Genomic DNA, 18,099 nt, shown 5'->3' on the forward strand with positions numbered 1-18,099 from the left:
AACATGAGTCTTTAAAAACTAGCATCCTGGGGCATCTGGGTGGCTCAGTGGGTTAAGCCTCTGCCTTAGGCTCAGATCGTGATCCCACATCAGGCTCCCTGCTCAAAGGGAGTCTGCTTCTCCCTCTCTTCCCCACCTCTGCTCTCTCTCTCTCTCTCAAATAAATAAAATCTTTAAAACAAATAAATAAAAACTGGCATTCATACCAGTGTGGGGGTGAGGGTGGGAGAAGAGGGGAGGAGAAGGGGGGCGAGAGGAGGGTGGGGCAGTGTAGTGGGGGAGGAATTCTGCTCTGTTGGTAATCAAGCTCTGGCTTCATCCCATCATGGATTTCACAGTCCCCCAGAGACACATGGTCCTTAAAAATCTTGCCCCACTTCTTCAGGATGATCTTGTTTTAATGGGTACCAGTTGGTTGTGACCAGCTTCGATGGTGCCATCAGTGTTGCATTTAACATGGACCGTCTTACCTAGAGAGTTCTTGCAAACAACCTCCATCATCCTGTCTGGAGCTCAAAACACCTGGAACCTGTGGCTCCCACAAGCTCCTCCTTCAAGGGCCAAGCCCATGTCAGAGTGGACTCCAAGGGCGAGAAGCAGACCTTTAATCCAATTCACCTACTTTACCCCCCCCCATATTCCCAATTGACAACCATCAGTTTGTGCTTTGTAAATATGAGTCTGTTTTATTTTGGGTTTGCTTTGTTTTTAAATATCATATGTACATGAACTTCTACAATATTTGTCTTTCTTTGACTTATTTCACTCAGCATGATAGATTCTAGGCCTACCCATGTTGTCACACATGGCAAGATTTCATTCTTTTTTATGATGATTCTTCCATTACACCCCATCTTCTTTATCAATTCAACTATTCATAAACAGTGAGTCGGCTTCCATTTCTTGGCTCTTGTAAATAACGCTATACTGAACATAGAAGTACTTCTAAAAAATATATGTTTATAAAAAATAAAAAATTATATTACAAAAAAAAAAAAGAAGTACTTCTATCTTTTCAAATTTGTTTTTATTTTCTTTGGATACTTAAACGGCCAAATTGGCCGTTCTTTTTTTTTTTTTTTAATATTTATTTATTTATTTGAGAGAGAGAAAGAGTGCAAGTGAATGAGGAAGGCCAGAAGTAGGGGGAAGAGAGACAATCCTCAAGCAGGCTCCTCTCTCAGTGTGGAGCAGGACACTGGGCTTAATCCCAGGACCCCAGAGATCATCACCTGAACTGAAACCAAGATTTGGCCACTTAACCAACTGAGCCACGCAGGCACCCCTGGTAGTTCTATTTTTAATTTTTTTTAGGAAACTTCCTTAGTGTTTTCCATAATGGCTGCACCAATTTACATTCCCTCCAACAGTGCACCAAGGTTTCCTTTCCTCCACATCCTGGCTAATACTTGTCATTTCTTGTCTTTTTCATACATTACTAACCATTCTAACAGATGTAAAGTGATACCTCATTGTGGTTTTGATTTGCATGTCCCTGATAATTAGGGAAATGCATGTAGCTATTTTCATGTTGCTGTTGGCCCTCTGTACATCTTTCTTTGGAAAATGTCTATTCAGATCCTTTGCCCATATTTTTTAACCAAATTGTTTCTTTTTTTGATATTCAGTTGTATTCAAGCATACTCCTAAAAAAACAAACAAAAAAACAAAACAAAAAAAAAAAAAAAAAAAAACCTAAAACAAAACAAAAAACCCACTAGTAGCAAAAACAAAGACCCTGATTATATATATTACTTAACGGAGCTGTGCATGATTTGTTGTCTTGCTAAAGGCCTATTTTGTAGTCAAGTCATCCAAGTGAATTATAGTGGTAGGAACATACCCTTCTGACATAATCAATTTAACTTCAGGCAAAATGTTGGGATCAAATTCAAAATATATGGGTGTGGGTAACAATTCTCATGACTAATCACCTAATTAATGCATTTTGCCTTTGTTTACTAAGAATATTTATATGCTAATTAAGTCAGATGTACTGACTGGTCATTAAATGTACCACTGATGAGATTTTAATAATAATAACTAAAACTGAAATCTTATTCTACAGGTTAAAGTTGGTTTTTTTTTTTTTTTTTTTTTTTTTTGACAGAGAGAGAGATCACAAGTAGGCAGAGCAGCAGGCAGAGAAAGGGGGAAGGAGGCTCCCCACTGAGCAGAGAGCCAGATGCGGGGTTCCATCCCAGAACCCTGGGATCATGACCTGAGCTGAAAGCAGAGACTTAACCCACTGAGCCACCCAGGCACCCCTTATTCTACAGGTGAAATGACCATCTCACACCACAATTTCAGCAGTTTATCAACTACCTGGGTGAAGGTAATCTTTTTTTTCTCCCCACAAATCAGTTTTTACTGAATTCTGGAGTTGTGAAGTAACTTACCCAACATCAGATTTAAAAAGTTGTAGAGTGGGTCTCCAACCTAGATTCTGGTCCTTTATTCTTTTTCTCCCCCTAAATCAGTTTTTACTGAATTCCAGAGTTGTGAAGTAATTTACCCAACATCAGATTTAAAATGTAGTGGACTGGGTCTCCAACCTAGATTCTGGTCCTTTATGTAAGTTTCCAAACTTACTTCTAAGATAAGCATCCCTCTTTCAAAGGAAAGTTTAAGCACAAGTTCAACATATAACAGAGATAAATATGCACCCACTACTATCAGTTATGAAAGATGCCAGACAACACACCTGGCCCTTCAACTCCTTCCTCCACTGAAGTGACTGAAGGAGCTCTGAAGAAAACACTTAACACATTGCATGGTTTGAAATCCAATGATGCATATATAGATAGAGACTGAAGCTTGCAAGGAAAGGGATTAATGATAATGACCAAGTCATCAGTATTGGTTATGGACTCTTTTCATTCATTGTATGTTCATTAACTATGGCTTTCTTAAGTATAAGTTGATGGATTCTTCCCTCTCTGTTTCACCAGTTACTTCAACACTCAGTCATCATCCAGGCCTCTGTAAGGCATGGCCTCTGCACATCTCCAATGTCACATAAACTAGAATGTAGTACTTCTAATGCTCTTAATTGCAGCAACAGCTCTGAGCCCATTGGTGATTCTTCCACCAGAAGGAAGGAAACAAAAGTGTAAGTACGTCTTTTTAGAATATCTGTGAAATTAGCTCTACCTGATTTGACTTTATTATTAACTCCAATATGATCTGAAGTTAGACTAATGTCAAGACTAATGTCGAGTTTTGATATTGTGGGATAAGCACTGAGATTGGAGTTGGGCCGTTCATTTCCAATCAAATATAACCCACCTCCCTTGTGACCTGTGAGTCTTCGTGAAAGTCATTCTTTTTAGTTTCGGGCATTTCACACGTAAACAAAAGAAAAAAATATATCATAACAGTGAAGCCCAATTATGTTTTTTTAAAGGATGGTATTCAAAATATGCAGCAACTAGAATGTCAAGTACATTGTCCAATCAGAATGGATGCTGACAGCAAACACTGAAGGGGCCCAGGCATATAGTAGCCGTGGCAGAATCCGGTGAGATCAGATAGCATAGTAAACATGGAAATGCTTTGTTAACTATGAAGTTTACCTAAGGTTAGGTGTAATTATAATACTGGTTTATAAGTTCTGTACATTCTTGCTTACTTATAATATTTCAAACCATGATGTTCTCCATAAACTTCAGTGCTACAAGTATTTAAAAAGACAAAGACGATGGTGATTATGATGGTTATTTAATTTTTTACCAGAATTCTAAAGGATGGGTTTCATTATTATCTCTGTTTTACAGATGAGATCCTTGAGCCTCCATAAGTTTAATTCATATGCCTGACCTTACCCAGCTAATCACCTGCAGAACCAGAATTCAAACCCAAGTGTGTCAAAACCAAGCCTGTGTCATAACCTGGGTAGTTGAAGTGTGATTTTTACCAAGAATTCACAGTAAATTTCTCAAAGTCATAACATGCTGAAGTAAGACTTCCACCTCCTGTTACTTCTCAACTGGAGTCACTGGTAAGGTGGGTTTATTCTATATTTAATGGAGCTTCAAGATCCCTCACTTACACCATCATCTGCCAGCGCTGAGAGTTACTTAGGAGTCCTAGAGGATTTTGGGTGGGGAGGGAAAGCCAGGTTGCACACAGAAGCAAATCTACACAAGTATTACTGGGAAATGGCGCACAAAGAACTCAGAAGAAAAGACTCTAAATCTCTAAAATTTCAGAATTTTCTTGGGATTTCTCTTATTTGAAATCATGACTTATTTTGTCCCCAGTTGTGTTCTCATACTTTACTTATTTGTTTTCTCCTTAAAGAAAGTCTTTACAAATGTATGACCTTTGAGTCCCCAAAAAAACAGTTCTGCCTTGGTCATGGTGTTAAGTGAGGACGAATCTAGTAGATATCTGGGAAACCAGCTAAGCCCAGTTTTCTCATTCTTAGCTCTTCCTACTCACACTTCAGAGCCAACATAGCAGCAATTTCTGATTTTCTAAGTCTACATTAGTTTCCCTTTCTGCCATCCCCCTAGTATCAATGGCTTCCCCTTTATAATATTTTTAGAATTTATCATATGTTACTCCCAGTTACATGTACCTCAAAGACAGGCTGTGTCTGACTTGGTCACCATTTTATCTTTAATGCCAAGATCAGCACCTGACACAAGGAAGCTACGTAAGAATTCAATGAATAACTACTGAATAAGCAATTTTTTTTTCCTTCCTTAGATATATACATGTAGTTTCTGAATGTCCCATATACCTTGTTGAAAAACAGAATTTTTTTTCACCCCAAATTTTCCAATTTTTTAAAGATTTAATTTATGTGAGAGGGAGAGAACAAGAGAGAATGTGGGCCAGGGGAGGGGCAAAGGGAGAGGGAGAAACAGATTCTGAGCTGAGGAGGGAGCCCAAAGCCAGGCTCCATCCCAGGATCCCAGGATCATGACGAGATCTAAAGGCAGACATTTAACTGACTGAGCCACCCAGGGGCCCCTGCCCTAAAAATTTCTATAGCTGAACACCTTTACTCAGGACTCCGTCCAAACCTTTGAATTTAAAGACAAGTGCAGAGAGGAAAATCAAACACTTCATGTGAACAGTCAAAGCAACAGAAAAAGACAACTTTAAAATACAGTAACATGGATTTAGATGTCACTGAAAACAACCCCCTCCAATCTCACCAACCCAGACAAATCCCACAACTCACTAGACACATCTATAAAAAAATGAACATGTCTACAAAATGTTCCTGTGAAACAGAATGCATTTCCTGAAGAACAAAATGTAATTTATAGAGACCTTTTCTTTTACGACAACTCCCTTGTGTCAGGAATTCAAAGTAGGCCAAATGACCACAAAAACTTGTGTCAGGAATTCAAGTAGATCAAATGGCCAACTGGAAGATGAAGATTGAACAATCTTAACTTTTTGGCTCTTCTTAAGGGAGTAGCATAAATCTTTTAGGGCAGGTTGCAAGACAGTTTGATATGTTTCAGTAGTTGCTTCATACCTCTCTGGGTTCTTCTGAATCAATACTTGTCCAATTTTTGTCTTTGGTTTGATAGAATCATAAAAACATAGAAAGCAGAGTAGGATGGAACTCTGGCGGTTAGCTAATTTAACTTTTCACACTACAAATGCCTTCCAAGGAGTCCCCAAAACTAGCAAGGGAATGTCCTGAGGGAAACTTCCAGATTTGGAGCATCTCCAACTATTGGAAAGAGTGTTTACTTTGTCTTATTCTATTCTGTTTCTTTCAAATTTCATCAATACCTGCCTTCCTAGAATTGACTTCTACTAGGGATTGTTTTACCTTCCGAAGCAACCCAAGATAAAAATATTCCTCTTTGTTACCCGATGATATATCAGCATTAATATTCCTCTTTGCTACATTTTGTGTTGAATAACTAACCTTCTCAACCTTTCTTCTGGCTACATTCGTCAATTTGGAGCCAGGTTCACATGGCTTCCAGACTGGTTATCTTGACCAATTTAGGCTGAATACACCCTAGACAAAATTGTTGGGTAGGATTACTCACACACAGGATGGGCTAGGAGCTAATAGTCCAGATAATTAACAAATTTTAGAGGAATTACGTTACCAAAACAATCTCAAGCCTATGACTCAATCCTAAAAACATTTTGTTTTCTTGATATCTTACCAAAAGCTATAGCTCCTCAAGAAGGGCTTATTTTCTCATTCCTCCCCTCAAATGTAGATATGGAGATTAATAGATAATGAAGACCTTCTGGAGACAGAACCAGAACAAAGAGCTTTCACTGTTTCTATCCAGCAGATTTGATGATTGTAATCCACCCACGACTACCCTTGAGTTGACACTCTCTCTTTTTCTGAAAAGAGAATTTTCATGTACTTCCTTCTTTACTTTTTATATATTATATTTGTTAATATTGAATAACTAACCTTTTTAGTATATTAGTCTTCAGATCACATAAAATTTACCCAAATATATAGGAAAGGACTGTCCATCACTCTGATTTCCTTGATGATTTGTGGATACAGTAAATGGATAAAATTTTGAGGTTTAGAGAGGAAGGGCATGCATAAATATCTGGGAAGCAAATGTGTAGATTACAGTATGGTCTGTTTATGGCTTACCCAAGAATCTATTTTCTCATATCCCTTAATAACCAAACCAATAACTTTGGCAGTGTTTTGCTGTCCAGTTAAAGAAAAAACAAAAACGCAATGCACATTTTACAGCCTTTGTGCACCAAAATGTGTCCACATGATTGAGTTTTGGACTAAGAGATGTAAGTGGAGTTGTCATGTGGGATTTCAAAGACATGCCTTTAAAGGGAGAAATGATATACTGCTTTATGGTTTGACCAGTTAGTTTTCTGAAGTACAGATCTGATATCTGGACCTTCACCTCTTATTTTACATAATGAGAGTAAGTCACCAACCCAAAAATAGTGGACAGAGAGTTGGAAGTAGCCTGGTCTCTGATGTTATCATGGAGTTATCATGGAGTTGCCAAGCAAACTGAAAGATATCAATGCCTACATGTCCTTATGGAGAAGGATAAAATTGTGAGTCATTATCTTGGGGGAGGGGTAGGTTATGCTAATCCCAAAAGAGTTCAATTCCTCACATGGTACTTCCCAAATGTTCTAAATAACCTTCCATGGTATTTCTGGAGGATTACATCCTTTTCACCTACAAGACCAACAAAGATTTTAAAAGGTTTTAATTGGTAGGTATTCCATCTCTTTTCATTTAAGTAAGCATATTCTAAACAAACTTATATCAACTATATTACTGATGTATCATGTTTCATTATTTTTCATAAATTGCATATTAATTAGCACTGGTTATGTTTATAGTTCACATACTTAGTGGTGAATGAATACGGGTCTAGAATACACAATTTCACTTAAATTTTAAATATGTAATAAATAATGATGAAGAAAAACACTCTCATCTCATGCTCCCAAAAAGTATATAAAATCACAAACTAATAACTGAATTTGGGGCTATTAACAGTTTTGGTTACTTGACTGTCTGGTTCCTTCCATTTACACAACCTAGTAAATATAACATTTTTAAGTATTTGAGTTTTGTTTTTCCTTATGAAATCAAAAGGGTTTATGTTGGTTAGTTCTATTTCCTGAAATCTATGATAAGAGAAAATGGCAAGAAGCAGAAAAACATTTGTAATTCCAGTTTCTTCTTTCATATAAAACATTTTATGATCAATGTTCAAGAAATAGGGTTTAATATCTCCAAAACAGTTTTTATGCTAATATGTTTCTTTTGAAGACCAGAAGGGCTAACTTTAAGAGCAGTGTAAGAATGGGAGCAAAGCTCAGTCCACAAGCTTATTTCTAATATTACCCCATTCTGTGTTCTTGAGTAACTCTCTAGTAACCCATTACTGGACCTCCTTTTGCTAAACCACAAAAATGGGGGCATTTATATATAATTGCTTATTTTAAATTAAATCTAAAGTCCAAAACCATGCTTTGAAGTAGAAATCATGAGCCACATGTGTAATTTTAAATTTTCTTAAAAAAAAAAGGATTTTATTTATTTATTTGAGAGAGAATGAGTGAAAAAGAGAGTGGGGGAGGAGGGTGAAGGGCAAGGAAGAAGAAGCAGACTTCCTGCTGAGCAGGGAGCCTGATATGTGTGGTCCGGGCTCCAGGACCCTGAGATAATGACCTTGAGCAGAAGGCAGACACTAAATCAACTGAGCCACCCACCCAGGCATTCCCCAACCCTCTTTCTCTCTCTTTTTCTTAAAGATTTCATAATTACAAATTTTCTTATAGCCACATTAAGGATAAAAACAAATAGTTGTGATCCATTTTAGTTATATATTTTACTTAGCCCAACATCCCCAAAATAGTATCATTTTAGCACATAGTCATCATAAAATAATTAATGAGACATTTTAAATTCTAATATTTTTAAAATATAATAGACATGGGTGGCTCCGATGGGTAAGTGTCTGCCTTCGGCTCAGGTCATGATCCCAGCGTCCTGGGATCAAGCCTCACATATAGCCCCACAGCGGGCTCCTAGCTCAGCAGGGAGTCTGCTTCTCCCTCTCGATCTGCCTCTCCCCCTGCTCATGCTCTCTCTCTATCTCTTTCTGTATCTCTGTCTCAAATACATAAATAAATTTTAAAAATCCTTTAAAAACTGCTAAAATATAATAGGCAAAAAAATTAAAAGATAAAATATAATGAGCGGTTTACACTTGCAGGGCATCTCAGTTTGAAGAAGCCATATTTCAAGTGTTCAATAGCCATATGAGCCCTGTTGCCACAGTTTTGGACTGAATAGGTCTAATATAATCTAGGCACTGACCTCTGGATCTATGAAAATCATTCACATTTTTGTGTTGAGTAGGGAGAGGTCGATAAGAAACAACGGCTGGAGGGTGCCTGGGTGGCTCGGTTGGTTAAGCGACTGCCTTCATCTTGGGTCATGATCCTGGAGTCCCAGGATTGAGTCCCACATCAGGCTCCCAGCTTCATGGGGAGTCTGCTTCTCCCTCTGACCTTCTACCCTCTCATGTTCTCTCTCTATCTCTCTCTCTCTTTCAAATAAATAAATAAAATCCTAATAAATAAATACATAAATAAGTTTCAATGAATCTATATGAAATAAATAAATAAATAAATAAATAAATAAATAAATAGAATCTTAAAAAAATAAAAAGAACCAACTGCTAGAAATCTCCAGTGTTGCCTCCCCAAGCTCTCAGAGCAGCCTACCAGAGGAGATAATGAAATCATTTAATAGCCAGTAGAGCATGAACCCTGAGAAATCAAAATAGACACTGGCCCCTTCAGAATCGACATCATTCAAAACAACCAGTCAAGAGAACATGAATGCAGGTTGGCTATAAGCCATGGCTGTGTATATGCTCAAACAAAACAAAACAAAATAAAAACAAGTATTATTAGTGAATCCTTTGATAACTATCTGCCCCAGCATATCACACTCTCCTTGTAAAAGGGCCCTATCTGTTTGGATTCATTGTAACCCAATAAGTTATACAGTGAAGGAAACAGGTAATATAGTGCTTCTCATCCTATATGAGAAGTCTTCAGACTGGCAGTCTTGCAGTAAGGCAGGGTGTGAAGACTTGTCTGCATGGGATTTTGTGTCCATTTGAGAATAACCTAATTGTCTTGCTTGAAGAATTGGGAAGGGACAAATGAAATTAGGAATTGAGTCTAAAAGCACTTCACTATGGCATCACTGGGCACCGGCTAAGGTATTGAATAAATACTTACTAAGGGGATAAATGAATGAATATCTTCTCTGGGAACAGTACTTCATAAATCAAATGTGGTTCTTACTAGGTGCCTTACACGAAGAGCACCGGCATTAAGGAATACTTAGCTACCATGTAACATCTTTTACCTAATGGTATCTCGTTTATATATTCTTTCATGACTGACTACTGATAAAGTCACAAATCCATCTTCTCATAATTGAGTGATCAACAAATATTTCAGATATTCTGTACAGAATGGAGCACTAGCTCATTTGTTGAGAGTTCCTTGCATCTAAAGGTACAAAATACCATGGAAGAGAGTGAAATTGATGGAATTGTGTCAAATCCGGGAAATCAAGAATGGCGAGACTCAATGTGAGAAGTAACATTGGCCAAGAACAGTACTAGCAGGTGACATATATAAAGATAATGCAAGAAAGGCCTTTCTAGCCCTGGTCTTCCTCTTCCTTACATTGTCTCATGCTACTGCAGTGCAGGAAAGAACCAAAAGCTTGATACAATGGGGTGAAATTAGGGCAACACTGTCTTCATGCTAGAAAGCACTGCACAGCAAAGGTACAAGTACACTAGGCATTACCTTTGCATTCTATATCTCCCTTCCCCAACACACACAAAACTGTGCCACCAAAATATTGAAGGAACATCCCTATTATTTAAAGGTTCTTTTTGTTGTTGTATTGTGTTGTGTTTTTTTGTTTGTGTTTGTGTTTTTGTTGTTTTTTGTTTTTTTATATAGAAACAAGGACTATTGCCTAAAATTCTTTATAGTGGGGTGTGTGGGTGGCTCAGTCATTAAGCGTCTGCCTTTGGCTTAGGTCATGATACCAGGGTCCTGAGATCCAGCCCCTCTCCTGGCTCCCTGCTTGGCAGGAAGCCTGCTTCTCCCTCTCCCACTCCTCACTGTTTGTGTTCCCTCTCTCACTGTGTGTCTTTCTGTCAAATAAGTAAATAAAATGTTTCAAAAATAAAATACTTCATAGTATTATTTGTAAAATTAATACCAATTACTTATAGATATGGCTTTAGATTTGGCAATATGGCTGACAAAAAAACTTGAAAATTCTACAACAAATACTTGGAAGAGGTGGATAAAATACTCTCATTTAAAAATGAATAACTGACCCAAGGAAAAGATAAATTCTTAGGTTTTAGAAAATTAAAAAGAAGTGTATCATAGAGAAATAATTTATGTGTACTAATATTATAGCTGTTCCAGGTAAGTATGGAGGTTTTGGGGGTAAAGGGAAACAAAGCAGATAGGTATTAATGTTTATAAATACAAATGGGAAAATTCTTGGCTCTGCATGAGACAGTTTTGGGACTCTGCATATAGCTGCAACCCACAAGAGCTTCACCCTGAATTCAAAGAAAAGTTGAAAAATTTACCTATGGTACAGAAAACCAATAAGAAAACATGTCACAACTGAGACTTGGGAAAGGAAAGCATATATTCTGCTAAAATATTAGGCTTGATGTTCTATGTACTGAGTTTAAAATGTATCACTGGCCTTAGAATCCAAAATTAGCATAGATCTTTGCCAAGTCTAATGATATTGCTGGTAGAGCTCTTACTATAAGCATTGGCAAAGTTACACTGAAAAGATCTCCATAGATGCAGTAAAAATAAGCTCAATATTTCAAAACACTTATACAATATTCCCTTCATGAATGAACATTTATCGGACATAGTAGGTAGAGTATAGGTAGAGTAAAATCAACATATTTTAAAACTGAGAAAATAAGTGTAAAAAGACTACACAAAATGTATCTTTATAAATTTTATAGACATAAGGTAATTACATAAAAATAAAGAAAGGAATCAGATACTTTGGATATGGGACAGGAAAAGTTGAAAAATAATCAAACAGAACTACTAGGATTGAAAAAAGCACATAGAGGTACTAGGTGGCTTAGTCAGTTAAGCATCTGTCTCAGCATAGGTCATGATCCCAGGGTCTTGGGATCGAGCCCTGCACTGGGCTCCCTGCTCAACGGGGAGCCTGCTTCTCCCTCTCCCTCTGTCTCTTCTCCTGCTTGTGCTCTCTCTGTCTCTCTCTCTCATTCAAATAAATAAATAAAAGCTTTTTTAAAAAATCACATAGAAATTTAAAAAAAAAGAAAGAAAACCTTAATGAATGCATTAAATGTTTAATTAGACACTATAGAAAGTAATGTTTATGAACTAAAGGGGCAACTGATGAAGTAATTTAAAATACATCCCCAAAAGGTAAATGCATGAAACACATTAGAAGTAAAGTTAAGAAACTCAGAATTTGCAATGAGAAAAGCCAACATATGCCTAAAAATAGTTTATAAATGGGGCTATAAGGAGGATTTGGGGAATGATATATAAAGACTTAATGAATACATTTCCCTACAACTGAGGAGGGTCATAAATACCTAGAATAAGGAATGTAGAGAATCTTAGAAAGAAAAAAAAAGTTTAAATGTAAATAAAATTGTGTATATATATGCATGTGCACACACACATACAGAGGGAAGACAGAAAGACAGAGAAAGAGAAAACACACTTTGTTTTCAGTCTTTTGTTAGGTCCTAGGGTAAAAAATAACCATAAAATATGGTTCTTCGGGCACCTGGGTGGCTCAGTGGGTTAAAGCTTCTGCCTTTGACTCAGGTCATGATCCCAGGGTCCTTGGATCGAGCCCCACATCAGGCTCTCTCTTCAGCAGGGAGCCCGCTTCCCTTCCATTCTCTCTGCCTGCCTCTCTGCCTACTTGTGATCTCTCTGTCAAATAAATAAATAAATAATCTTAAAAAAAAAATGTGGTTCTTGACCTTAGGATTTTAGACTATACTTGAGCCAATTAACCTAACAGTCCAAAAAAAAGAAAGAAAGAAAGAAAAGAAATCCAAGGTGTAGAACTGTGAAGATCATATTCCAAAAATAAAACTATATCTATGTTTCCACAGGTCTTTCTAGCACCTGTTTTCAGTTTTATGATGTACTCTAACTTCCTAGAGAACAGTGTTGTCATATGATATAATAACAATATCTACCCTATAGGTTTGTTGTAAAAATAATAAAGTGATTAATACCAAGATCTTAACACCTTGTTGCTTTTTATCCCTCATTTTTGTATCAGTCTGATGACCCAGCACAAAGCAAAGGTCCAGCACAATGCATGGTAATTGGGTAAAAAGTCAAATAAATGGAATGTAGAAAATTAGGGGAGCTGTGTTGTTTATAATACCTTTGCACTGAATCACCCCTGGAGACATTGATTATCTGTCTAGGGTGGCCCAGGCATTGAGTATGCTGTAATACACTTCCAGGTGATTCCAATACAGAGCCAGGATGGAGAACTATGGAGCCACAGGAGAATGAGTATGGGCTGTAGAGGTTGCATAAGCTTCAGGGCTGGGAAGAATGACTAGCCTTTGCCTACTTAGGGAAAGAAGAGGAATTTAAAGCTTTTTATTTGTTTATTTGTTTTGTTTTTGTTTGGGTTTTTTTGTTTTTGTTGTTTTTGTTTTTGTTTTGAGTCAGATACAATCCATCCTAGAAAGAGATGACTCTCCTTAGTTACGTGAATAGTTTGGGGAAAGTTGAGTTGAAATCAATGTTACAACCAGAGCTATTATAAGATACATATGCCATGTGAGTTGCATGGTGCCTGATGACTAGCTTTTATATCAACCCTCCAAGAAGTATCTCCATTTAAAGATAAGAAAATTGTGGGCTAGATCTTTTCCCACTTCAAGTGTGGTCCATGGACTGGCCACCTTGACATCACCTGGGAACCTTGAGAAAGGCAGGATCTCAAGTCCCGCAACAAGCGTCCTGAATGAAAAACTACACTTTCCATAGTGAGTAAGCCAACTGATATTCATATTGAAGTTTGAGAAATAGTGAAGTAGATTAATCATTCACAACCTTGGGTGCTCACTGAAATCACCGTGAAACCTACATTTAAAAAAATCCTGATACCTAGGCTTTGGGGTTTTTCAAATCTACCTAACGTGATTTTGATGTGCTGCAGTTTGAGAATCACTGGGCTAGAGACTGCATATAATATGTCTAAGTTGCCATGCTAGCTGGTAAAGATAGAGCTGGGATTCAATCCAGAACTCCAGGGCCATTGTATTATGGCCCTTTCCTGAATTATACCTCTTAGACTCCAGAAATTTTCAAGTTCAAGTAAAAATAAAAATATCAAAACATTATGCATATACATATACATCATCTTCTCAAGGAGTGTGTCCTGTTTCTGACAGTCATGATCATATTTTAAAATAATTGATATGTTCTTATTTCTACATTCAGCTCAGGGCTAAGTAAATATTATTGCTTAATAAATACTATTTGATTAATACACATTGCTATTCAAGCAATGAGATCTATACTAATTGCATCCAAGAAATACTTCTTCACCCTTTCAAGCTAAAACTCAAATTGCACATCAGTATTAATTTATGAGAAATGTTAAACCTTGTCTTTCTTGCTGTGATTGATGCATGCAAATTATTTCACTTATCAAGACAAAGCCTGTCTATAATTTTATATTGAATGTGATAAAATAATGAGGGCTAAAACCTAAATTTCCTAATGTGTAAATGGCTTGAAAATAAGCTTCATATTTATTCATTAGCTGTTACAGTGACTGCATCCCAAGATTATTTTTTTGGTATAGAATTAAACTTTACAAACAACCAGAACATCTCACTTGATAGCTAATTCACAGGAAGATCATTATCTTATTATAATAAATACCTGGATAAACAATATTTAAATAAGCATAGTCCTGCTTTACAGATTTATTTTTCCTGAGGATGGTGTAATCATTATTGTTCCATTGTAATGCCTGGCAAAGGATAGAATGGGGTTTATGAAAAGAATCTGAATTACTTTTGTCAGTCATTCAGCAATGGATTTTCCTGTGCTGCGTTACAATCTCATTACCCCAGGATCAGGCTTTTAAATCTCAGAGCGAAAGGTAAAAGGAGCTAAGGTTAGATGTTATCACACAGACAGGCCTGCATTACATTTAAGTGAGTGGGACTGAATGCCCAAGTGGAACATTTGCAAAAGTATTTGATTTGATAGGAATGTTTTAAGACTCTTTCCTGTTAATTTTGCCCGAGAAGACAGTCAAAATTCCTGTAAGGAACATAGCAAACTCCTAAAGAATAAGAAAAAGAGGGGCGCCTGGGTGGCTCAGTGGGTTAAAGCCTTTGCCTTCAGCTCAGGTCATGGTCTCGGGGTCCTGGGATCAGGACCTGCATTGGGCTCTTTGCTCAGCAGGGAACCTGCTTCCTCCTCTCTCTGTCTGCCTCTCTGCCTACTTGTGATCTCTATCAAATAAAAAAAGTCTAAAAAAAAAAAGAATAAGAAAAAGAAAAAAAAACACATATTTTTCCTTTCATAATGATCTTCCTGGTAGAGTCATCTGGCTGCTTTAAAAAATTTTTTTAATTATATTTAAATGTAATTAATTAACATACAATATATCACTAGTTTTAGAGGTTGAGTTCAGTTATTCATCCATTGCATATAATACCCCTTCTGGCTGCTTTTAATCATTTATCCATTTATTCATTCATTCCCAAAACACCTACTGTGTTAAGAACTCAAGAATTAGGCATCCAATGTTGAAAGGCTCAGGCCATCACGGTCCAAGAGGGGACATCTGTCAAGACTATGACAGTTGGGGAGATGACTGAGGACTCTGGAATAGACACTACATAAACACAGAATCCTCCTCATCTCTACAGAAAGGTCAAGGCAATGGCATGAACGGAAAACTTTTTACAAGAGATGACACAGAAGGTTACAGGGAAGGCTGATCTGCACTGAACAGATCCATAGGAGCTAAGTCCGTTTGGAGGAAGACCAATTTAGAGTTTCACACTTAAAGAACCCCAGTGATTTTCCAGTGTTTCCATAAGGAACCAAAGAAAACAGAAGAGATTCACACTTGCAACCCAGGTGGCACACAATTCTGTAGCTTTCCTGGCTGTGATGTGATGGAGGTTACAGCACCTTCCTCACAGAGGCATAAAGAAGAAAACGAACAAAAATTTTTTTGTTCTGGAATTTTTCACCTATGGCTCTTTCGATCTGAAAGTAGAAGATGATGCTATTATTTTTGTAAATTCTGTGTTTTTCAAATTCCAAATCTTAAAAGAGTCTTAGATTTCAAATAGCAGAAACCTGTGCTATAGGCCTACTTCTCTCTTGCATTTAGCCATCTAACTGGGTGGGTAAAGTTAACTCTTTTGGTTTTAGTTTCCTCACTGGTAAAGTGAAGGCATGTGCCTACAGCAGTGGTCCTCAGCCAGGAATACTAAGCACTTCCTAGAAATAATGTCAGTTACTGAGATGGGTGTGTGGCAGGGTTGGATGGGGGGGGTGCAGTTCTATAGATATCTAGTGAGTTGAGGCCAAAGATATTGCTGAAGCTCCCAGATGCAGAGGACATAGTTCACAACACAGAATGTAGTGGTACCAAAGTCAAGAAACCTTGGCCTGAAAGCAGCCTTCACTGGCTGCAGTAAGCAATTAGCTGGTTATAGTCTAGAAAGCACACGCTGATGTGCATTTGGAAGCAATACTCATGAAAAGACAAAGCCAAAGGCAGGATTGGACAACGGGGACCATTTGACTTGACAAAATCTCTTCCAGTCCAGTGAGTCTGGAAAGACTACCCACTAGAGAATGCTACCTTGGATGGAAGTAACAGAGTCCCTGTACCTTTACACCACTGTCTTGCTCAGTTTTTATTTATTTATTTTTTTTTTTAGGTACCACTCTGAGAAGAGCTGATGTCAGCTACCCCTTGATTTAGATGATCCTTTGACTAGAGTTTGCCCCAAGAAGAGTGTGACCTTGGCTGAAATGCTAAGGAAGTTCCTGAAGGACTTACTCCCCCTCCCCTCAAAGATTGTTGGCTAACCACACTCCTTGTAGTGGGTCAGTGTGTAAAGGGCCAGTTTGGAGTCTATGGCAAGAACCAAAAGGAAATAAGTTGCTTCTTTCTATCTTTGTAAGTGGTGACAATAGCAAAGCATCAGGGAAGGCTGCCTACTTACTAGGACTGTAGGTGAGCTTACAGCAATCCTTCTTCAGATGTGTAACCTACATGGTCAGAACAAAGAATAGTAGTTTAGCTTCTGGACTCCCTGCATCATCTTGTTTATGTCACAGTAACCAATGGGGTTTGTGCTAGGACTGTTCTTATTTCACAGAGCGAAACAGAGAGCCTCAGTAACCTACCTAAAATCAGCCAGGAGGTAGGGGTGTAGCATTTGAAGTCAGGTCTGTCTGATCGATCTTATCTTGTAATAAATCTTACCTTGTAAGAAATCTGCTACTGTGAGTCTCTCTAAGGCAGATGTTCTTCATCTAAAAGATGGGATCTTCTAGATCAGTCAGAAAAAGACAAATACCATATGATTTCACTTATACGGGGAATTTAAGAAACAAAACGAACAAGCAAAGGGAAAAAAAAGAGAGAGGGAAACCAAGACAAAAGACTCTTAACTACAGAAAACAAACCGGTGGTGACCAGAGGGGAGGTGGTGGGGGTATGTGTTGGGTTAAATGGGTGATGGGCGTTAGGGAGAGGACTTGTAGTGAGTACTGGGTATTGCATGTGAGTGTCAAATCACTGAATCGTACACCTGAAACTAGTATTACACGCCAGAATTTAAATAAAATTTAAAAAACATAAAAGATGGGATTTTTGTATCCTTCACATGCTTTATAAGTTCATTTTTAATGATCCTATGGGGAAAGAGGAGTGTGTAAAACATTGTAAACATGAGATCTTACAATAATTATCATTAATAGCACTAAATATCATTAGTAAGTGGCATCCCCAATAATAATCATGACTTCCCTAGGTGGGAGTTCTTAGCTCAGAAAGCTCTAAAAAGGCCTTAATTTGGCATGGCCATGAATTGATCCAGGAGTGGGTACCTATCAAGAGTTGTGTTTGCTGTTAAATTCCTGGTACCCCATAGTATAACCTGACAGAGAGGGATCTGTGCAATGAGCAAAGAGGAGAAAGAGAGAGGGAAGGAGGGAATGAGAGGAGGCAGCGAGAGAGAGGGGCAGAGAGAGTGTGTGGTGCCCAGGGCCTAACCGTATCCCAAATTCAGTTTATCCTTTTAGAAGCCTCCTGAAAAATGTATAAATGATTGGTTGAGAGTCTTACAGGCTTTATACTCACTTTACCTTGGTCTGAATCCCTATTCCATCATTTCTAGCTGCGTAATTTTAGATAACATACTTAACAGCCCAGTGGCCTCATTTTATTCATCTGTAGAATGGGGATGATAAGAATAGTCAATCATGGGGCCCTGGAGAAGA

General features: G+C 37.7%; 1 protein-coding gene across 3 annotated transcripts in view; it reads right to left on the reverse strand.

Moving 5' to 3' along the window:
• Positions 1-18,099, reverse strand: part of LRRC4C (leucine rich repeat containing 4C) — a 1,215,829-nt gene that overhangs the window by 502,587 nt on the left and 695,143 nt on the right. The gene's annotated exons all lie outside the window — the stretch shown is intronic.

This window comes from Mustela lutreola, chromosome 1, assembly GCF_030435805.1.
Source record: "Mustela lutreola isolate mMusLut2 chromosome 1, mMusLut2.pri, whole genome shotgun sequence".
Lineage (NCBI taxonomy): Eukaryota > Metazoa > Chordata > Mammalia > Carnivora > Mustelidae > Mustela > Mustela lutreola.